Raw genomic sequence first — 9,999 nt, 5'->3', positions numbered from 1 at the left:
TAAAAATATTGTTTTCTATTGGGCTGAGAGGTGCTCTGTAGCTAGGATGCTAGTTTTGACTTTGTAAAAATAGCAATATAATATGGTAGGGATGTGCATCTTAAGTAACATAATATAAAAATAAAATTAATAATAAAATAAAATAAAATAAAATTAATAAAATTAATAATTATATTTATATTCAAAATGGAGCTTATGTAATTCATGATTATGAAGAAAAACTCTTGCTCATAGATCACAAGAGTTTTTGATCCATTTTCATTATTTTCTTGATGATGAATGTTAGTAGGGGATGATGAATCTGAGTAGGTGTTCAAAAGGGTTGATCCAATCCGGAAGAGTTTTGCTTAGTAATTATAATTATAATTATTAATTAAACCAACCTAGATCGATATTAACTTTATAACTATCAAATTTATATAGTTTCACATTTCTTTTAAAGTAAAAAGAGATTTGATCCCTCTTGGTGGATCCAAAGTTAAATGGAGCTAGACTATATTTATTTATTTTATTTTATTTTATTTTTATCGAGTCAAAATGTTAAACATTACCATACTGTGATCAAATGTATACATAGGAGTTAAGTTTACTTACCAACCTATATCTATCTTAACCCCAGATCTATCATCAAGCCCCAAGAGGGATCAAATCTAGTGAGATGCAAACCTGTTTTAAAGTGAGAAGAGATTTGATCCAATTCCACACTTGATAGATCTAGGTTAAGATGGATCTAGGTTGGTTTTTATATGTAGTGAGATGCAAACCTCTTTCAAAGTGACAAGAGATTTGATCCCTTTCCACACTTGATAGATCTGGGTTAAGATGGATCTAGGTTGGTTTTTATATATGCATATCATATCTAGGTAGATCCATCACTCCCTTTCTCTCTTCCCTCCCTCTCTCCTCTCTCTTAATTCCTCTCCCTCTTCCTTGCTCTCTCCCTCTTTCTCTCCCCCATCTCTCTCCCCCACCCATCTCTCTCTCTACCCTCCATCTCTGTCATTATCTTCTTCCCTCTCTCCTTCTTTCTCTCCACCCCTCTCTCCCCATCCATCTCTATGTCTCCCTCTCTCTCCTCCATTTATCTACCTCTCTCTTACCTCTCCTCTCTCTCTTCCCTCTTATCCACTTTCATTCTCTACCTTGTCACTTCCTCTCTCTCTACCTCTATCCCTCTATGTATTTGTTCTTCCCTCCGTTTCTCTCCCTATCCAAATCCATCTTTATCCTCTGCCCTCACTCCCTTCCCTCCCACCTCTCTCTTACACCTCCCACCTCTCTCTTACAACTCCCACTCTCTCTCCCCTACCCATCACTCTCCCTCACTCTGCCCTCCATCTCCCTTCCCTCCCCCCTCTCTCTTACACCTCCCTCTCTCTCTCTCTCTCCCCTACCCATCACTCTCTCTCACTCCGCCCTCCATCTCCACTTCCTCCCCCCTCTCTCTTACACCTCTCTCTCTCTCCCTCATATAGTTTGATGTGCCTTGCAAATCTGCGACTGAAGAGTAATGATCATCAAGACAAAGATCGCCATTCTGTAGAATAGTTTAATTGTTTGGCTGACGAGGAGAGTCGAGCAAAAAAATCTCCCAGGGAGGATTTCCATCGCTAATGAAGAATGGAGCACCTAAAGTGCAAGGATCTAGATTTTCAAAAACTAGTGCTTTCCAAAACTTTAAATTACTCTGCACAGATATCAGTGTAAGCATGGACCGCATTTTAGGTTTCCCATGGATTTGTAGATTCTATTCTGAACGGTTCAATTTTCGACTTTTCTTAGACTCACTTTAGGGGCATCTTTTTTTTTCAACGGCAGAAATCGTGTTTTTTTACTTTTGTTGGACTGACTTCAAGGGCATCTTTTGTTTTTTCAACGGAAGAAATCATGTTTAGGTAAGTTTTTGGCCATATATAATTTTATTTGGGATTGGACAGAAATAGTGTTTAGACAAGCTTTTAGTATACATAGTTTTGTTTGGAATTGGACCACATGACTTGTGGCGACCAAATCTCCCACCTAACCATTGGACCACATCCTCGGGGACCAAATCTCCCCACCTAACCATTGGACCACATCTCCATATCATTGAGAATATGTAAAAATTTGACTGTCAAAAAAGTAAACTTTTCTTTCCTCTGTAATATGCAATCAATACAATTATCACCAATGAACATAAATTAATATTCACTCAACCACTTTGAATAATAACTAGTGTAAATCAAAATCTTTTCTATGATGGAAAATAAATATGGAAGCACAAGATGAGTGTTTTATTATTTTTCCTTCTTTTTTTTAACTAGCCTAGATCCATCTTAATTCTGTATCTGAAAGATGGATCTAAGCGTGGTTAATTATTAATTATAATTATAATTGTTAATTTTATGGATTTTATTGAGCCCACATAAGCTCTAAAGTTCAATATGGGGTAGATGTCAAGCTTAAATGTTTAACATTGAATATTTAACAAAATTAACATTTAACAAATTTAATCTAATGTCAATGTTACCCTAATTAAAATTGTTATAGTAAATTCAACATTGGTTTTACCATCACACAGTGAGAAAATGTTAAGTAACTATCCTAGAATAGCTAATTTAACATAGGAGGACTCCACATTTTGAATATAATATTTTAAATTATAATATTTTTTTTTCAAAATATAATATAATATTTGTTATTTTTTAATAAAAATGCTTTTTATTGGGCTGAGAGGTGCTCTCTAGCTATGATGCTAGTTTTGACTTTGTAAGAATAATAATAAATTATGGTAGAGATTTGCATCTTAAGTAACATAATATAAAAATAAAATTAATAATAAAATAAAATAAAATAAAAATCATAAAATTAATAAGTATATTTATCTTCAGAATGGAGCTTATGTAATTCATGATTATTAAGAGAAACTCTTGCTCATAGATCACATGAGTTTTTTAATCAATGCAATTTCATTATTTTCCTGATGATGAATCTTAGTAGGGGATGATGAATCTAAGTAGGGGTTCAAAAGGGTTAATCCAATCTAGAAGAGTTATGCTTAATAATTATAATTATAATTAATAATTAAAACAACATAGATCCATATTAACTCTAGATCTATCAAATTTATATAGTTTCATATTTCTTTTAAAGTAAAAAGAAATTTGATCCCCCTTGGTGGATCCATAGATAAGATGGAGCTAGACTAGTTTTTATTTATTTTATTTTTATCGAGTCAAAATGTTAAACATTACCATACTATGATCAAATGTTTACATAGGAGTTAAGTTTACTTACCAACCTATATCCATCCTAACTCCAGATCTATCATCAAGCCCCAAGAGGGATCAAATCTAGTGAGATGCAAACCTCTTTTAAAGCGAGAATGGATTTGATCCCTTTCCACACTTGATAGATCTGGGTTAAGATGGATCTAGGATGGTTTTTATATCTAGTGAGATGCAATCCTCTTTCAAAGTGAGAAGAGAATTGATCCCTCTCCACACTTGATAGATCTCGGTTAAGATGGATTTAGGTTGGTTTTTAAATATGCATACCATATCTAGGCTATATCCATTGCTCCCTTTCTCTCTTCCCTCCCTCTCTCCTCTCTCTTAAGTCCTCTCCCTCTTTCTATCCCCCATCTCTCTCCCCCACCCATCTCTCTCTCTACCCTCCATCTCTGTCATTATCTTCTTCCCTCTCTCCTTATCTCTCTCCAACCCTCTCTCCCCTTCCATATTTATGTCTCCCTCTCTCTCCTCCATTTATCTCCCTCTCTCTTACCTCTCCTCTCTCTCTTCCCTCTTATCCTCTTTCCTTCTCTACCTTGTCACTTCCTCTCTCTCTACCTCTATCCCTCTATGTATCTGTTCTTCCCTCCCTCTCTCTTCCCATCCAAATCCATCTTTATCCTCCCCCTTTCTCCCTTCCCTCCCCCCTCTCTCTTACACCTCCCTCTCTCTCTCTCCTACTCATCACTCTCTCTGACTCCATCATCCATCTCCCTTACCTCCCTCCTCTCTCTTATAACTCCCTCTCTCTCGCTTCCCCCTACACATCACTCTCTCTCACTCTGCCCTCAATCTCCCCTTCCTCCACCCTCTCTCTTACACCTCCCTCTCTCTCTCTCCCTCATATAGATTGATGTGCCTCGCAAATCTATGACTGAAGAGCAATGATCACCAAGACAAAAATCACCATTCCATAGAATAGTTTAATTGTTTGGCTCATGAGGAGAGTCGAGCAACAAAATCTCTCAGGGAGGATTTCCATGGCCAATGAAGAATGGAGAACCTAAAGTGCAAGGATCTGGATTTTCAAATACTAGTGCTTCCCAAAACTTTAAATTACTCCGCACATATATCAGCATAAGCATGGACCGCGTTTTAAGTTTCCCATGGATTTGTGGATTCAATTCTGAACGGTTCAATTTTCGACTTTTGCTAGACTCACTTCAAGGTTATCTTTATTTTTTCAATGGAAGAAATCATGTTTTTCAACTTTTGCTAGACTGACTTCAGGGGCATCTTTTGTTTTTTCAATAGAATAAACCGTGTTTAGGTAAGTTTTTGGCCATATATAGTTTTATTTGTGATTGGACAGAAATAGTGTTTAGAAAAGCTTTCAATATACATAGTTTTGTTTGGGATTGGACCACATGACTTGTGGCGACCAAATCTCCCATGTAACCATTGGAACACATCCTTGGGGACCAAATCTCCCCACCTAACCATTGGACCACATCTCCATATCATTGAGAATATGTAAAATTTGACTGTCAAAAAAGTAAACTTTTCTTTCCTCTGTAATATGCAATCAATACAATTATCACCAATGAACATAAATTAATATTCACTCAACCACTTTGAATAATAACTAGTGTAAATCAAAATCTTTTCTATGATGGAAAATAAATATGGAAGCACAAGATGAGTGTTTTATTATTTTTCCTTCTTTTTATTAACTAGCCTAGATCCATCTTAATTCTGCATCTAAAAGATGGATCTAAGCGAGGTTAATTATTAATTATAATTATAATTGTTAATTTTATGGTTTTTATTGAGCAAACATAAGCTCTAAAGTTCAATATGGGGTAGATTTCAAGCTTAAATGTTTAACATTTAATATTTAACAAAATTAACAATTAACAAATTTAATCTAATGTCAATGTTACCCTAATTAAAATTGTTATAATAAATTCAACATTGGTTTTACCATCACATAGTGAGAAAATGTTAAGTAACTATCCTAGAATAGCTAATTTAACATAGGAGGACTCCACATTTTGAATATAATATTTTAAATTATAATATTTTTTTTTTCAAAATATAATCTAATATTTTTTATTTTTTAATAAAAATTCTGTTTTTTAATTGGTCTGAGAGGTGCTCTCTAGCTAGGATGCTACTTTTGACTTTGTAAAAATAGAAATAAAATATGGTAGAGATGTGCATCTTAAGTAACATAATATAAAAATAATAATAATAATAAAATAAAAAACATAAAATTAATAATTATATTTATCTTCCGAATGGAGGCTTATGTAATTCATGATTATTAAGAAAAACTCTTGCTCATAGATCACATGAATTTTTTTATCAACGCATTTTCATTATTTTCTTGATGATGAATCTTAGTAGGGCATGATGAATCTGAGTAGGGGTTCAAAAGGGTTGATCCAATCTGGAAGAGTTTTACTTAATAATTATATTTAAAATTTTAATTATTATAATAATTAAACCAACCTAGATCCATATTAACTCTAGATCTATCAAATTTATATAGTTTCACATTTCTTTTAAAGTAAAAAGAGATTTGATCCCTCTTGGTGGATCCATAGTTAAGATGGAGCTAGACTAGTTTTATTTTATTTTTATCGAGTCAAAATGTTAAACATTACCATACTGTTATCAAATGTTTACATAGGAGTTAAGTTTACTTACCAACCTATATTCATCTTAACCCTAGATCTATCATCAAGCCCTAAGAGTGATCAAATCTAGTGAGATGCAAACCTCTTTTAAAGGGAGAAGATATTTGATCCCTTTCCACACTTGATAGATCTGGGTTAGGATGGATCTAGGTTGCTTTTTATATCTAGTGAGATGCAAACCTCTTTTAAAGTGAGAAGAGATTTGATCCCTTTCCACACTTGATACATTTGGGTTAAGATGGATCTAGGTTGGTTTCTATATATGCATACCATATCTAGGCTAGATCCATCGCTCCCTTTCTCTCTTCCCTCCCTCTCTCCTCTCTCTTAAGTCCTCTCCCTCTTCCTTGCTCTCTCCCCCTTTCTCTCCCCCATCTCTCTCCCCCACCCATCTCTCTCTCTACCCTCCATCTCTGTCATTATCTTCTTCCCTCTCTCCTTCTCTCTCTCACCCCTTCTCTCCCCCTCCATCTCTATGTCTCCCTCTCTCTCCTCCATTTATCTCCCTCTCTCTTACCTCTCCTCTCTCTCTTCCTTCTTACCCTCTTTCCTTCTCTACCCTGTCACTTCCTCTCTCTCTACCTCTATCCCTATATGTATTTGTTCTTCCCTCCCTTTCTCTCCCCATCCAAATCCATATTTATCCTCTGCCCTCTCTCCATTCCCTCCCAGCTCTCTCTTTCACCTCCCTCTCTCTCTCCCCTACCCATCACTCTCTCTCACTCCACCGTCCATCTCCCTTCCCTCCTCGCTCTCTCTTACACCTCCCTCTCTCTCTCTCTCCCCTACCCATCACTCTCTCTCTCCCCTACCCATCACTCTCTCTCACTCTGCCCTCCATCTCCCCTTCCTCCCCCCTCTCTCTTACACCTCCCTCTCCCTCTCCCTCATATAGTTTGATGTGCCTTGCAAATATGCGACTAAAGAGTAATGATCATCAAGACAAAAATTGCCATTCTGTAGAATAGTTTAATTGTTTGGCTAATGAGGAGAGTCAAGCAACAAAGTCTCCCAAGGAGGATTTCCATGGCCAATGAAGAATGGAGAACCTAAAGTGCAAGGATCTATATTTTCAAATACTAGTGCTTCCCAAAAATTTAAATTACTTTGCATAGATATCAGCATAAGCATGGACCACGTTTTAAGTTTCCAATGGATTTGTAGATTCTATTCTGAACGGTTCAAATTTTGACTTTTCTTAGACTCACTTCAGGGGCATCATTTGTTTTTTCAATGGAAGAAATCATATTTAGGTAAGTTTTTGGCCATATATAGTTTTATTTGGGATTGGATAGGAATTGTGTTTAGACAAGCTTTCAATATACATAGTTTTGTTTGGGATTGGACCACATGACTTGTGGGGACCAAATCTCCCACCTAACCATTGGACCACATCCTCGGGGACCGAATCTCCCTACCTAACCATTGGACCACATCTCCATATCATTGTGAATATGTAAAAATTTGACTGTCAAAAAAGTAAACTTTTCTTTCCTCTGTAATATGCAATCAATACAATTATCTCCAATGAACATAAATTAATATTCACTCAACCACTTTGAATAATCAATAGTGTAAATCAAAATATTTCCTATGATGGAAAATAGATATGGAAGCACGAGATCATTTTTTATTATTTTTCCTTCTTTTTTTAACTAGCCTAGATCCATCTTAATTCTATATCTAAAAGATGGATCTAAGCGAGTTTAATTAGTAATTATAATTATAGTTGTTAATTTTATTGTTTTTATTGAGCCCACATAAGCTCTAAAGTTCAATATGTGGTAGATGTCATGCTTAAATGTTTAACATTTAATATTTAACAAATTTAACATTTAACAAATTTAATCTAATGTCAATGTTACCCTAATAAATTTTTTTATAATAAATTTAACATTGGTTTTACCATCACACAGTGGGAAAATGTTAAATAACTAGCCTAAAATAGTTAATTTAACATAGGAGGACTCCACATTTTGAATATAATATTTTAAATTATAATATTTTTATTTTAGAATATAATATAATACTTTTTAATTTTTAATAAAAATATTGTTTTTTATTGTGCTGAGAGGTGCTCTCTAGCTAAGATGCTAGTTTTGGCTTTGTAAAAACAAAAATAAAATATGGTAGAGATGTGCATCTTAAGTAACATAATATACAAAAAAAAAAAAAAAAAAAAAAAATAATAATAATAATAATAATAAAATAAAATAAAATAAAAAACATAAAATTAATAATTATATTTATCTTCAGAATGGAGCTTATGTAATTCATGATTATTAAGAAAAATTCTTGCTTATAGATCACATGAGTTTTTTGATCAACGCATTTTCATTATTTTCTTGATGATGAATGTTAGTAGGGGATGATGAATCTGAGTAGTGGTTCAAAAGGGTTGATCCAATCCGTAAGAGTTTTGCTTAATAATTATATTTATATTTATAATTATAATTAACTAATGAAACCAACCTAGATCCATATTAACTCTAGATCTATCAAATTTATATAGTTTCACATTTCTCTTAAAGTAAAAAGACATTTGATCCCTCTTGGTGGATCCATAGTTAAGATGGAGCTAGAAAAGTTTGTTTTATTTTATTTTATTTTATTTTTATCGAATCAAAATGTTAAACATTACCATATTGTGATCAAATGTTTACATAGGAGTTAAGTTTACTTACCAACCTATATCCATCTTAATCGATCTATATCTATCATCAAGCCCCAAGAGGGATTAATTCTAGTGAAATGCAAACCTCTTTTAAAGTGAGAAGATATTTGATCCCTTTCCACACTTGATAGATTTGGGTTAAGATGGATCTAGGTTGGTTTTTATATCTAGTGAGATGCAACTTCTTTCAAAGTGAGAATAGATTTGATCCCTTTCCACACTTAATAGATCTGGGTTAAGATGGATCTAGGTTGGTTTTTATATATGCATGCCATATCTAGGCTAGATCCATCGCTCCCTTTCTCTCTTCACTCCCTCTCTCCTCTCTCTTAAGTCCTCTCCCTCTTCCTTTCTTTCTCCCTCTTGCTCTCCCCCATCTCTCTCCCCGACCCATCTCTCTCTCTACCCTCCATCTTTGCCATTATCTTCTTCCCTCTCTCCTTCTCTCTCTCCACCCCTCTCTCCCCCTCCATCTCTATGTCTCCCTCTCTCTCCTCCATTTATCTCCCTCTCTCTTACCTCTCTCCTCTCTTCTTCCCCTTATCCTCTTTCCTTCTCTACCTTGTCACTTCCTGTCTCTCTACCTCTATCCCTCTATGTATTTGTTCTTCCCTCCCTCTCTCTCCCCATCCAAATCCATCTTTATCCTCTGCCCTCTCTCCCTTCCCTCCCCCCTCTCTCTTACACCTCCCTCTCTCTCTCCCCTACCCATCACTCTCTCTCACTCCGCCCTCCATCTCCCTTCCCTCCCCCCTCTCTCTTACACCTCCCTCTCTCTCTCTCTCTCCCTTACCCATCATTCTCTCTCACTCCGCCCTCTGTATCCCCTTCCTTCCCCCTCTCTCTTACACCTCCCCTCTCTCTCCCTCATATAGTATGATTTGCCTTGCAAATCTGCGACTAAAGAGTAATGATCATCAAGACAAAAATTTCCATTCTATAGAATGGTTTAATTGTTTGGCTGATGAGGAGAGTCAAGCAACAAAATCTCATAGGGTGGATTTCCATGGCCAATGAACAACGAAGAACCTAAAGTGCAAGGATCTAGATTTTCAAATACTATTGCTTGGCAAAACTTTAAATTACTCTGCACAGATATCAGCATAATCATGGACTTCGTTTTAAGTTTCCCATGGATTTGTAGATTCTATTATGAATGGTTCAATTTCGACTTTTCCTAGACTCACTTCAGGGGCATCTTTTTTTTTCAACTGCAGAAATCATGATTTTCGACTTTTGTTGGACTCACTTCAGGGGAATATTTTGTTTTTTCAACAGAAGAAATCGTGTTTAGGTAAGTTTTTCGCCATTTATAGTTTTATTTGGGATTGGACAGAAATAGTGTTTAGACAAGCTTTCAATATACATAGTTTTGTTTGGGATTGGACCACATGACTTGTGGGGACCAAAT

Source organism: Pinus tabuliformis, chromosome 2_1, assembly GCF_031772625.1.
Source record: "Pinus tabuliformis cultivar Carrire ecotype Pingquan chromosome 2_1, CPIR1, whole genome shotgun sequence".
Classification (NCBI taxonomy): Eukaryota; Viridiplantae; Streptophyta; class Pinopsida; order Pinales; family Pinaceae; genus Pinus; species Pinus tabuliformis.
Note: the sequence above shows the minus strand (reverse complement) of the source record.